General features: G+C 33.8%; 1 pseudogene; it reads left to right on the top strand.

The window, feature by feature from the left end:
• Positions 1-6,528: 6,528 nt before the first annotated feature.
• On the top strand, positions 6,529-13,123 carry LOC149408962 (RNA-binding protein 47 pseudogene; annotated as a pseudogene).
• Positions 13,124-13,571: the final 448 nt, after the last annotated feature.

Below are 13,571 nucleotides of genomic sequence, written 5' to 3'. Positions count from 1 at the left end.
CGATCGAGATTGACCAAGAAAACAGGAACAGACGAATTAACAATACTTGTTTGGAACTTCGAGGGCTTCCAGAATTCAAAGAGGAAACATCACAAACCTTAAAAGACATTATATTCAACACCAGTAAAATAGTAGACTGCCAACTAAATACAAATGATATTTATAATATATATAGAGTATCACAAAGAAACAAAAATATTCCTCCAACAGTTAAACCTAGGTCAGTGGTAATTAATTTTAATTCAATACCGTTAAAAGAGGAGCTCCTTAATGCTATAAAAAAATATAACAGGTCTTGCTAAAAGATTGGGGACAAACTAAACACGGGAACAATCGGATTGTCTGGCCCCATTACACCCATATACGTTGTGACGAATCAAATTTCGTCACAAATAAATTTGAGTTATAAACTGAGAGTGTCCCTAAGTGGGCGCTCAAAGACAAGTGTTGACAGACGGGGGTTGTAAAGAAAGAAGGAGAAGTGCGGGTAGTAGAAGTAGGGCGAAGTAGGGCGTAGAAGTAGGGCGACAGGTCCTACGAGCTCAGGAACGAGGACATTCAAGATCGAGAGGGGAGAGAGAGGAGACCGAGACAGGAGTGGTGGTGAAGTACGCGCTCCCCGCCCAGCGGTGTGATGCTGGGCGGCGGATGAAGAAGTTACAGTCGAGTCAGAGAAAGTGATTTTCAAGTGTTATCCTCCGCCCGGCGACGTAATGTTGGGCGGGAGACGAAGAAAGTGCGGTGATCAGACGCGGCCGGGAGGGCCTGAGCTGCAGAACTGCAGAAGCTGCCACCTAGGACTTCGGCCTTACTAAGGCCATCGAACAGAATCAACTCAGTGACAACAGTGTAGCTACAGTGAACAATGACAATGCGAATAGTGAAGAAGTGATCCGAACCATATGACAACTAGTTAAGTTATAGATGTAAGTAGATCTAAGTATAATTTAGATTTAGTATTAACACTTGACAAACCTAATTATAATAGAGACTCATTATTAATAGATGTTCATAATTAAATTCACCTCCCTAGTCTCCACCCAAGCAACCCGAATTGGTGAGAAGGCAGAGTATACGGCTGAAGAGGTAAGTATAAAACAGCAATATATTTAAATATTATTCTGAGCTAGATGCCGGAGGAGAAGTTAACGTGATTTTGTCACAACGTCTCAGAACTCCTCACGTCTAAAGGCAAACGGCTTTGGTATCTAGCTCGCCAACGTGCGACTGAATGTAAATATAGGTACGTCTGGACGAAAGCAGGTCTAATCTACATGAAAAAAGATGACTCTTCTCGACCTATATTAATAGACTCAGAACAAGCTATACCGAAGCTCTGACTACCTGCTCTTTATTCTAATTATCGTGATAAAACTACTCACTACCGCTTTATATCGCCATTTCATACTCTATTACATAACAGCACTATATTATATGAACACCTAGGTTTTTGCATAACTCCAATTTGTACTGGAATAATTTTAATCCTAATTTTAATTTTAACTTTAATTTTAATCTTTATTCTCTCTAGAATGGTAACTACACTTTTTTTAAACTTCCGATTTAGTTGTCCGGGTTAAGTCTTCCCCAAAGGAAAAACTTAACCCTTCCACTCACTTTTCCACAAATGATCAGCTAGTCAATCAACACTATGTAAGTGCATTATATAAGTAAAATAAATACAAAACAATACAAGAACAACAACACGTCAAATCACCAGATATCAAATGGGAAAAAAAATTCACCGTCTCCAGATATTTTCATATCAGAGGGTTCGGCTCGGTAGAACTTCTAACAGGGCCTATAAATCCTACTGATCCCTCAACATAAATATTTCAAAAATCTTTTGTTATCCTACATGTATTCAAAATGACCGACTTTTGCATCTTTATATATAAATTTTTTGATAGATCTAATACGCCTAAATTTTTAATTAGAGAGCTAGGTATAATGCCAGTAGCCGAAATAACGAATGGTAATATTTTTATAGTCTGAGAATGCCAAATTCTTTTTATTTCATTTCCTAAATCTGTGTATTTTCTTATTTTTTCACTAACAGATTTTTGAATATTACAGGAATTTGGAATAGCAACATCAATGATATAAGTTATTTTTTTTATTTTGTCATGTAAAACTATATCGGGTCTATTATGACTAATCGCTCGGTCTGTTAGTATAGTTTTATCATAATATATTTTATAAAATTCGTTTTCTAAAAATTTATTAGTAATATTACTAATAATTCGGCAAAAGAGAACTCTAATCAACATATTTTATATAACCCAGATATTACTTATTGTTCATACTTATACTACTTTTTACTGTCTTTTGAAAGAGAAAATGCCTCACACTAACTACATACGTTATTTATTTCCTGGATTTTATTTCAGATATTATTTCTTACTCAGATATATTTTATTTTTCCTAACTACATCATTTTGTTTACAGTTTTGTCGCTACATATTTCGTACTACAAGTATTTATATGATAATAAAATACTGTTTTAAAACTTTACCCAGAAAACAACAATTAATTTTTGAATTCTAATGGTAATAAACGATCTTCAACATGAAATCGATAGTATCTTAGTGCCAAATACTGAAATAATTCTTGAAAACATTAACGAAATTGTGCAATTTAATTGGGAATCCAATAGGATTAATATTGTTCATCAAAATATTCGAACGATGGGAAACTTGGATGATTTTCTTATATTTTTGGAAGAATTAAAAGCTCTGGTAAAGTTCCATGTACTAATTCTCACTGAATGCAGGTTAAATGATTCATACATAGCCAAACAAATTTCAGGCTATAACGAATACCATACAACATCGCATATTAACCAAAATAGCGGAGTAGTAGTATATATCGACAACACATTAAATTCCTTAGTACAAGAAATAAACATAAATCAGTGTAATTGTTTAAAAATCAACATTAATCAGAATTTAGGTATCCTAGCTATCTACCGATCACCATCGTTCAATGACATCCAAGATTTCCTGGAAAATCTTATTGGTGAGTTAAAAAAAACTAAGGATTATGCACAATATGTACTGATCGGGGACATGAATATAAATACTATAGGAGAAGTATTGCATAGGCAGTCCGACGACTACTTATGTGCTATGGCTGAAAGTTACTTTATTTCCAATATTAATTCTCCAACTAGGGTACAAGGTAGCTCAAGCTCATGTTTGGATCATACATATACCAGAAATATAACAAATTCAAATGCATTTGTAATAAATAATACAATCACTGATCATTACACCACTGCAATCAGTATCCCAAACTCAACACCCAAAAAACATAAAATTAATCACAAACAGATTATCGATTATGAGGCTTTATTAAATGATCTTAATAATAAAAATTGTGAATATGTTTATAAAGAGACTGAAGTTAACAATGCTCTAAACTATTTTATTAATGAAATCAATACATTCATAACAAAACACACAATAACTAAACGCATTCCATATAGTAAAATACATCTCACACCATGGATTACCAACGGCATTGTTAAATCTATACACAAAAGAAATCACCTTCATAAAATAGCTAAACGAGACCCATTGAACGATACTAAACAGCAAAACTATTACCGATACCGTAATATTTGCAAAACCGTTATTCGCAAATGCAAAGAGCGTTATTATAAATTCTAACTTGATAAGGATAATTCCAGCAAAAACATGTGGAATGTTGTCAGAGACATAACTAAAAGTAAAAGAAATACCAATGCATCTGTAACTGAATTAAATACCTAAAATTTGATTATAACTGACAATCAATTAATTGCATGTCATACTAATCAATATTTTGCATCCGTTGGATCAAATCTAGCAAAAAAAAATTATTAGAAACCCAGAAAACGGAAGACTCTTTAGCATCGACAATTGAAACAAAGGAACAATCTTTTTCATTTAATATTAAACCAACTACTGTAGAAGAGGTCTTAAAAATAATCAACAGCCTTAATACTACACATGCAAAGGGTCCAGATAGTCTAAATACACAAATACTAAAAAAAATAAAAATCAGATTTCTGCTCCGCTATCATATATTTACAACTTAAGTTTTGCATCAGGAATATTTCCTGATCACTTCAAAAAATCAATAATTGTCCCAATTCACAAAAGTGGACCTAAATCTCTTGTAGAAAACTATAGGCCAATATCACTATTAAGCGCGATATCCAAAGTCATTCAAAAGCTTTTCAAAACTAGGTTAAACGAATATGTGGAGAAACATAACATTCTAAGTCCTAACCAATACGGCTTTCGGTCGGGTAAGGGAACGGATGATGCCATCGCATGTCTCACTGAAACTATTGCAGGGAATATGAACCGTGGCAAGAAAACTATTGCCCTTTTCCTGGACCTGGCCAAGGCATTTGACACAATATCTCATAAAATTCTTTTACAGAGACTTAGAAATATAGGAATAAAGGGAAAAGCTTTTCAATGGATAGAAAGTTATATATCTAATAGATTTCAACAAACCAGAATTAACGAGGCTATTAGCACTTCACTAAAATACACTTTTTGGGTACCACAAGGAAGTACACTTGGGCCCCTTCTCTTTATTATATACATAAACGAACTTTGTAACCAACACATTGGTGGTAAAATTATCACGTTCGCTGACGATACAGTTATTTTGTTTGAAGGAGATGATTGGAAAGAAACACACCACCTTGCGAACACAGGTATAAACAGAGTAAAACAGTGGCTGGACAGTAATTTGCTTACACTAAACATACAAAAAACAAAATATCTCACATTTAGCGCTACCCTTGCAGGTCAACCCAAAACACCTCATCACCTCACAATACATAATATTAAGTGTAGCCTTGGAAATAATAACCATACTTGTAAATGCGAAACCCTTGAATGTGTTAAATCTATTAAATATTTAGGTATAATAGTGGATAACCATCTTAAATGGAAACAACAAATCGAAAACACAGCTAATAAAGTGCGCAAACTTATTTATATATTTATAGCATTGCGGGAAATTATAAAAACTCAAGACATTAAAAAAATATACTACGGGCTCTGTAACTCCGTCATAACCTACGGTTGCATTGGATGGGGTGGAACAGGATTAACAATATTATACCCGCTACTGATGGCACAGAAATCCATTCTACGCGTCATTATGAAGAAACCCTTCAGATACTCGAGCGACGCTTTAAAAAATATTTTTTTTATTTTTCTTTCTTACATTGATATATTATATTTTTATTTTATATTGTACATGTACCTATCTGGATTTTATTGTTTATTACTGCTAAATTGTATTTTCCTAAAAAAATATTTTCTTTCTATTTTTCTTTCTTACATTTATATGTTATATTTTAATTTTATTTTATATTTTTCATGTACCTACCTACCTGGAATTATGTACACGCAACCTGCCAATTTGACTGTCCAAAAACGGGAAACTTCCTAGTTGGGCAGTCAAAGCTTCCTTTTATATTTGTATATCTTGTATGTAATAAATGTAATAATAATAAATAAATAAAAATAAAATAAATAAATAAATATGTGGCTATGGAAGATTATACTACAGCTACTGCCGGCTACATTCCAGAGTGGAAGACGTGACTGATAACCCCATGGGGAAAGGCGAACATTCAGGAAAGTATCTTCTAATCTATTTACAATTTGGTACTGCCACCCCGGGAACCATTTATTGGATAACTACACCTCTGCCATAGGTCACCCCAAGTGGTTTGGTGACTTAGCGTGGGTTCATGGGGTGAGGTTTGCTCGGGTCTTGGCGGTGGATGTGTCCTCCAGCTACGTGGAAGGCCGGAGAGACAGGTTGAGGGAAACCTTGTGACCTTTCCGGCAGAACTCTTTTGGAACATCGTCTTGCACCGCAGTGGGAGGGATGGATTCATACGTCCGTCACCCCTGGACCCACAGACCTCGGTTTCCTACCCACCCCTCAAACCTTATCCTTCCCAAAACTTCCTCTCCTTCCCTTCCTTTAAAAGACCCTCCACACAGCATCTTCAAAGATGACATAGGTCTGAGGGAAAATATTTTCCTCAGGGCTTCCTGTGTGGAGCTATTGTTAAACAAACAAAAAAAAATGGCTCAGTAACATAACTAGTTCTGAATATTTCAAATAATTGAGGTTAATGAGGGCGTACTGTATAGGGCCCGCAAATACTTTAATAGTACACAACTGCTAACCCTGTACAAATCACAAGTGCGCCCCACGGTTGGATTTGGCAGCCCGAAAATACCTGAAAAAACCCTTATTTTAATTATTTTTTAACTGATTCTCAATATACGGGCCCATGTAAAGTGGGATTATTTTCACAATGTCTACATTTCTGTCGGTAGAGTGTCCGACTCCTGATTGTACGATACAAAATTTCAGCCCTTTGACTTTTAATTAATCGCTCAGATGGCTCAGTCTGTTTTGGGAGTTCCGCGCGTTCGTAGCGGCGCTGCAAGCAACTATTTTTTAAAACTTTTCGCGCTGCTAACATTGAATTTTACGACCATGTATCCCCAAGAAACAGAAGACAGCGTATTGCAAAACATAGTGAAAATAGTTTATTATTCCGGGTACAAATTAATACAAAGGAATAGACAGAGACATTATGGACCTCCTCCAAAATGGATCGGCCCGCCTCCGACGGGCTGCGAAGTCTTCATGGGAAAACTTCCCAGAGACCTTTATGAAGACGAACTTATTCCGGTTTTCGAGGAAGTTGGAACGATCTACGAGCTGCGACGGATGATGGATTTTTCTGGATTTAACAGGGGATTTGGATTCGTGCGTTACACCAACGAACAGGACGCCTGGAAAGCGGTAGAAATGTTGAACAATTGCAGAATTCGACCTAGTAATGCTATCGTGGTAGCAAAATCTTTCGATAATAACCGCCTCTTCGTTAGTGGGCTGCCATTAGACGCAAGTAAAGAAGAAATCTTGAAAGAATTTAGTAAGCTTGTGTCTGGTCTAGTTGATGTGATGATGTATCCTCTCATGCATAACCCTTTACATAACCGAGGGTACGTCTTTCTGCATTTTGATAGTCATCGTTCAGCAGCTTTGGCCCGAAGGGCTCTCATACCTGGTCCTCTGACATCCTTTGGAGACAAGCTGGTGGTAGACTGGGCCGAACCGGAACCCATCGTCGGAAATAATATCATGAAGCAGGTAAGAACCAATAGGTTATATTGTATTTTTTACATTTTTGTTGTTTTCCAATCTAAATTTTCTAGTTGTACAATCGTAAAATCCTAACTTAATATCATTTTCGTGTATGTTCGATGTAGATCTTTGGTACTTTTATTGGTAAAATTTCCGAACAATATTATAAATACGACCAAATTATCTAAATAACACTTCGTTTCAACGTAATTAGTACAATTTTGGCTTTATGTTTGAGATAGAAAATTGGTTATTATTATTCGTAGGTAGTACGAATATTTTATAGTAAGTACCTTTGTTTTCTAATATGCACCGCCGTTTTTTTTGTTGAGTTTGTGATTGCACCTTCAGGTGAAAATCCCAAAACTGCATTGTGTCATGATCATCATTTTGATTATTATTGTGCAATACTTTTCAATTGTTCTCACTGCGTTTATATTTTAGTTCAAGTATTTATTTTTTTTATATTTTTATTTATTTTATAAAATACTGTTTTATTATTCAAATTTACATAGTAAGAACATATTTCAATAAAAATTAACATGTTTACCTTTACAAGAGTCTAAAATTCGTGTGTAAAGGGAAAAAAAACTTTTCATACATATTTATTTATTTATTATTATAACACCCCCTAATGGGCTTTTACACACTACAAAGTTTAATAGTAGAGTATCACAGTTATTATAGATTCTACAAAATTAAAACAATAAAGGAAACATAATACAACGAAAAAAGAAAAAATATTAAATGTTACAACAAAAGCATATAATAAAATAAGATACATTAGTAAAAATGATAAGAAGTCTCACATAAATAGATATTCAAAATAAAAATTTATATATTGCGGAAATTATAGATGTCTATTTGTGTATCGATCTATAAAAGAATTGAAATAAACAATATTTATATTGATTATTTTTAAGATGAAATATATCTCCAAGATCAGAGTATTTATTTCCGAGACTGTGAAGTCTTGGAATTGGGGAATTGAAGTCTTGAATTTGGGGAAAAAACACAGTGACTATTCAACACACTTTTAAAAAGTGATATAAAGTCATTAAAAACGATGAAATTTTTTCTTCACGGGTGTTGTTACTCTTGTGCAATCATAAAAAGGCGAACAGACCATAATGTTACATTGATATACTCAAATTTCCGGTCGGTGGCGTCGTTAGTGTATATTTTGTGGTTATAAAAAATTATTGACAAAAATTATAGAAAATTTTGTTTTTTAATTCCTCTTTTGGCCACCTGCAAAGTTAAGTATGTCATTCTGTGCCGTTGATAGAACTGTTGTCACCTCTCCCTCTTAAATGAATCTAATAAATAATAACAATAGAACTAGAGTACAATAGTCAGCCACACGGAGTGAATCTTGAATAAAAATGATTTATTTTGTTTCATTTCTTTGTCATTTAGGTAAAGATTTTGTTCGTCCGAAACGTATCCGCCAGAGCAACGGAAAACGACATATTGATAACTTTTAGCAGATACATCGATCCATTCACTATCGAACGAATTAAAAAGGTTGAAGATTTTGCCTTTGTTCATTTTATCACCAGACAAGATGCTGAAAAAGCATTGCGATTGTTGAAATGCTGCACTTTGGACGGGTTCAAGTTAGAACTGAAATGGGCTAGACCTGTCGACAAGATATATACTAAGAATATACGCAGAGAAAGCAAAAATGGTTGTTTTTCGGTAGAGTTAAAAAATCCTCACCAGATATATGAAAAACAGGATTTGAAGCCTGTGAATTTGAGTATCAATAATTTAGGCATAATTGGTCAAATGCCAGAAAATAGTAATAATGTTTATGCAAAATCTGCCCCCGATGTACTTGATGACTACTGCAAAAGGTTAGTTTTTTTCTAATTTATTATTTAAACATATATTTTTTTATTACATAATATAATAATTATACATGTGTCCTGGGGTAAAGTGCACAAATCTTGGGAGGTAATTCTACATTGATGGTAGAAGTAAAAAATATAAATAACTTTTATTCAATAATACTTTACTCCCAGACACCCTGAATACGAGCTGAAGTTCTCTGCTTTGTCCCGGGACTAACACAATAGTTTTTCGAAATCAGACCTTTTTCCATAGGAGAATATTTATTTTCCCATAAAAAACAATTCAACTTTTTTTAAATATTTTTTATTTACCTAAAAACTACCTTCAGATGTTGGAATTTCGAAAAAAGTAATGTCGACAAGATCTTCGTGTGATATTGACCTAGAAAGGTTTTTGATACTCTTAACAATCGGCGTCACAACACCCCGACGGGAACAACCCCTTATTTAAACCGGTAAGAATACCCAGCAAGAAAAAACCCAACAAACAGAATACAGCGTATTGCAAAACATAGTGAAAATAGTTAATAAATCCGGGTACGAATTAATACAAAGAAATGGACAGAGATATTATGGACCTCCTCCGAATTGGATCGGCCGATGTAAGTTCCCGGCGACGTGGAATTTACAGCGTTTTCTGGAGTTGGCATGTAACTTGAGACCTTACGTGTCACATTTTCGTGACTAGATTCCAATTACTCGTTTATACGATTGAATCCCATGTGATTTAAATTCTAAATGTTTACACGTGCTTTAATATTTTGTGTGCTTAGTTCTTAGAAAAAATATAGGCATAACCAAAGCTAAAGCGGTGAATAAAATGTTTTTTGTAAAATTTTTATATTTGAAATTAAAAATATACATTCTATTATTTTAATTCATAAAAGTTTTTATGTGTTAGTTTATAAAAGTTTTGCTAAATACACAAATGTAATATTTAACTATTTTATGATAATTTTATTTTATAGGTTTATAATACGGCACTTTGTACCTCTTAGCGTCTGCAAATAACCGGAACTATTGGATCATTTCGAGTTACTAGATCATTTAACACTTACTCAATCATCGACAAATCGAGATTTATATACCATTTTAATCGTCTCGGCGAGACGAGATCAGTGGCATTTTCAACTCAATTTGATTTGACAAGTACGATTATCGTGAGCAATAGATATGATCCTATATGCGATTTTATCCCAGATATTCAACGTCACTTTGTTAATTGTTTCTATCGTGTATTAAACTAACTCCATTGATATCAACAAGCGACGTTGCCGTCGTTATTTGTGTCAAACGCAGGTGTACAAATAATTTTATAAAGTAATGAAATATTTTAACAATTGTATGCCAAAATAGCCTCTAAAGTAATATTATTTAGAGCTCATTATCGTACGACATTGCGTATTAGTCTAAACAATATTCGAAAGGAACTATAAGGCTCAAGAATTGTGTGCAAAATCTAAAGTCATATTATTAAGAGCCCATTATCGAATGATGTTGTGTGCTAGCCAAAGCTGGTTTGTTTGTATTGGTACATCTGAAGCTAGCTTCAGTTTAGTTTACGGGAATACATAAATGACTTGCTACTGGCTAATTTATAATATTAAATATTACCGTTATTCATGTGTAAAACTCGGTTGACTGGTTGGTTTGTTCTTGCTTTTTGTCAGATAGTATATTTACTTACAATATGTCACAGAGGAGAGTTGATAAAATCTTTCAGCTTTGCGAAATGGATTTTAAATACGGTAAGCTATTACATATTTCTAAATAATAACCTAAATTGTAAAATATAGAAAATAACAATTTTAATCTATGCTTATCAAATGAGTACAGAATAATTACCGTATTTTATTATATAGGTCATGATTTTTTTCTTTCTTTTTTGAGAACCCAAGCAGTAAAATTATTACTCTGCCTACCCCTGCGCGGAAACGGCGTGATGGTTAGTTAGTTAGTTAGATAATAATCTGAAATATTACAGAGCTACCTTAGCTTGTAGTAAATTGTTATAGGTAATATCAGAAATGCTGCTAATTAATATTCCCTTGCAAATGCGTAATAAGTCTGTTATTTTGTCATTATATTAGGATAGGTTTCACATTTGTTTGACTTACTTACTACATTGAGCTATTATTATTAGATAAATATATAATATATTATGCTTTATTTTAGAAACCAAAACTGAAGTAATGTTAGAAAGGGGTCCGTCGATGTCCGACGATGATGATTCACTATACAAACCGAACAACGTTACTTCTTCGACTGAATCAGGTATCTACAGAAAACATGTTTAATACTCTTGAAACAATCAATACGTAACATATAATTTGATTATTATATGGTCAGAGGTGCGGCCCAGAAAGCCGAAGGTCCTAGGTGCGAGTCCCAGATGTGACCGTATCTTTTCTGTTTCAGATTTTAGATTGAGTGATGCTAATATTGTCTTCATTTAATTAAATAATTTAATTTAATTATAATTATTTTACAAGCAATAATTATTCGCCTGAAACACTCATCCGAATTGAAAAAAACTCCTGATAAAAGATACATGACGCCAACGGGACTCGAACCCGTGTCCCCTCGATTTCCGGTCGACAGCTCTGACCACTGATCTATGGCGGCTTATCGCTTATCCGCGAAATAATTCAATATATACTAGTGTTTCATTAAAAATTACTGCTTGTTTATAATTTGAGGTTTTACTAATTAAGTTTAAAGAAAGCTAATTAATGTATTGTTCTTTTTTAGATATGAAAATTTCCAACGCCGATGATGAGCAACATCATTTAGAGAAGCAGGAGGCAATCGAAGTGTCATCGACTACAACTCGAAGCACTATTTCTACTAGTAAAGGAGCACGAGTGCATGACCGTAAAAACTCATGTCCTTATTGTACTAAACTGGTAACGAACTTCACACGTCACTTCACGTTCACTTGAGACCATGATTCCTATCACTATTGTATTAGCACCCAACATCCCTTAGAGGCAGAAGTTATTGAAAACAATAAAATTTTGGATACTGATCTGCGAGAAAGAAAAAGAAAGCGAGAATTGATTTCAAGGCAAATAAGAAACATAGTTAATTATCTTTATAATCAGAACGTTATTAGTAAACCAGATGGAATATTTATACCTTATCGCCGTCCAAGGAAGACTGTGGATGCTAAAATCATCTTCTATATTACTATGCCCAGACAATTCTGAAATTTGAGAATCTTTGAGAACTCAAATATTTCCTGTATTTCAAAATGATAATATTGCAAAAATAGCAATGTCTGACCCATTAATATGTTTATATGGGTCTTTATTATTAAGTAATCACACGGAACACCATTTGAAGACACATATAACATCGAAGATGAGGGATTTAGCCAAGCTGTATATAGTTATTATAGAACAGAAACCTTCAATTTCAACCTTTAATTTAGCGTTTGACCCTGTGCATTTTGATGTTTTTATTAAAACCGTACAGATAAATAGTGGTTACGATGAAATTACAGGTTCTGTAAAAATTCCTATCATGCCTCAACGACTTTGTACGGCTATAAAAGATTGTGCTGATATCTTTATTCGTCGAACAATACAGAATTCTACGCTAACCACTTCATCGAAAGAAATTTAAAAAAATAAATTGTCTGATTTTAAAACGGTCTTAAATCATTCTTGGAAGTTAGAAATATCTACCAATGCTGAAAAATCAAGAAAAAAACAAATAAGTTTGAAATCTGATGTTATGCCTTCAACTATCGATCTTAAAAAAAATGTGCGACGAAGTTATGAAACTAGAACTGAATATAGCACAACGATTTGAAAATGAAAAATCTTATGCGGTCTATGAGGAACTTTGTAAAACAAAAATTGCTCATATTATAATATTTAATAGGAGAATAGCTGGTGAGGTAGCGAGAGCACCGTTGGAAAATTATATAGCCGGCTAACATGAAAAACAAGATATTCCTAAAGAAATTATGGAAATCATGAGTTCTGAGGAAAAAAATGCTATAAATGCTTTAAACTGCTTCCATATTCCAGGAAAAAGAGGAAGAACAGTTGCAATTCTTCTTCGAGATCAAATGAAAAAAAATATAGACACTCTATTTGCATACCGACATTTAGTTGGAATTTCAAATGAAAACAAATACTTATTTCCAAAAGCAGCAGGTGAACCTTATTTCTGTGGTACGCAAATTCTAAGAGACCTAAGAAGTAAGTTTTCCCTCATAAATCCGGATCATATGACTTCAACTGGGCAACCATGAGCCAAGTAGCTGGAAAAAATAATGCATATGTGAATGCATTGTCCCATTTCTTAGGGCATACACCAGGTACAAATAAGGGCAATTATATGATACCCCACCTGGCCCTCGAGAAAGGTAAAGTTGGCTTGAATTTACTACAATTAGCTGAAGGAAAAAAAGGTTTTTTTTGAAAACTTTGAAAATTACTTTGTCGAAGGAAGAGATCCAGGCGCTGGAAAAATTAACGAAATTAAAAGAGATAGGGGAATCTTATCAACACGATCGTG

This window comes from Hesperophylax consimilis, unplaced genomic scaffold, assembly GCF_061612785.1.
Source record: "Hesperophylax consimilis isolate HC1 unplaced genomic scaffold, BYU_Hcon_1.0 scaffold_40, whole genome shotgun sequence".
NCBI classification, from domain to species: Eukaryota; Metazoa; Arthropoda; class Insecta; order Trichoptera; family Limnephilidae; genus Hesperophylax; species Hesperophylax consimilis.
This window is presented reverse-complemented; position numbering and strand designations above follow the sequence as displayed.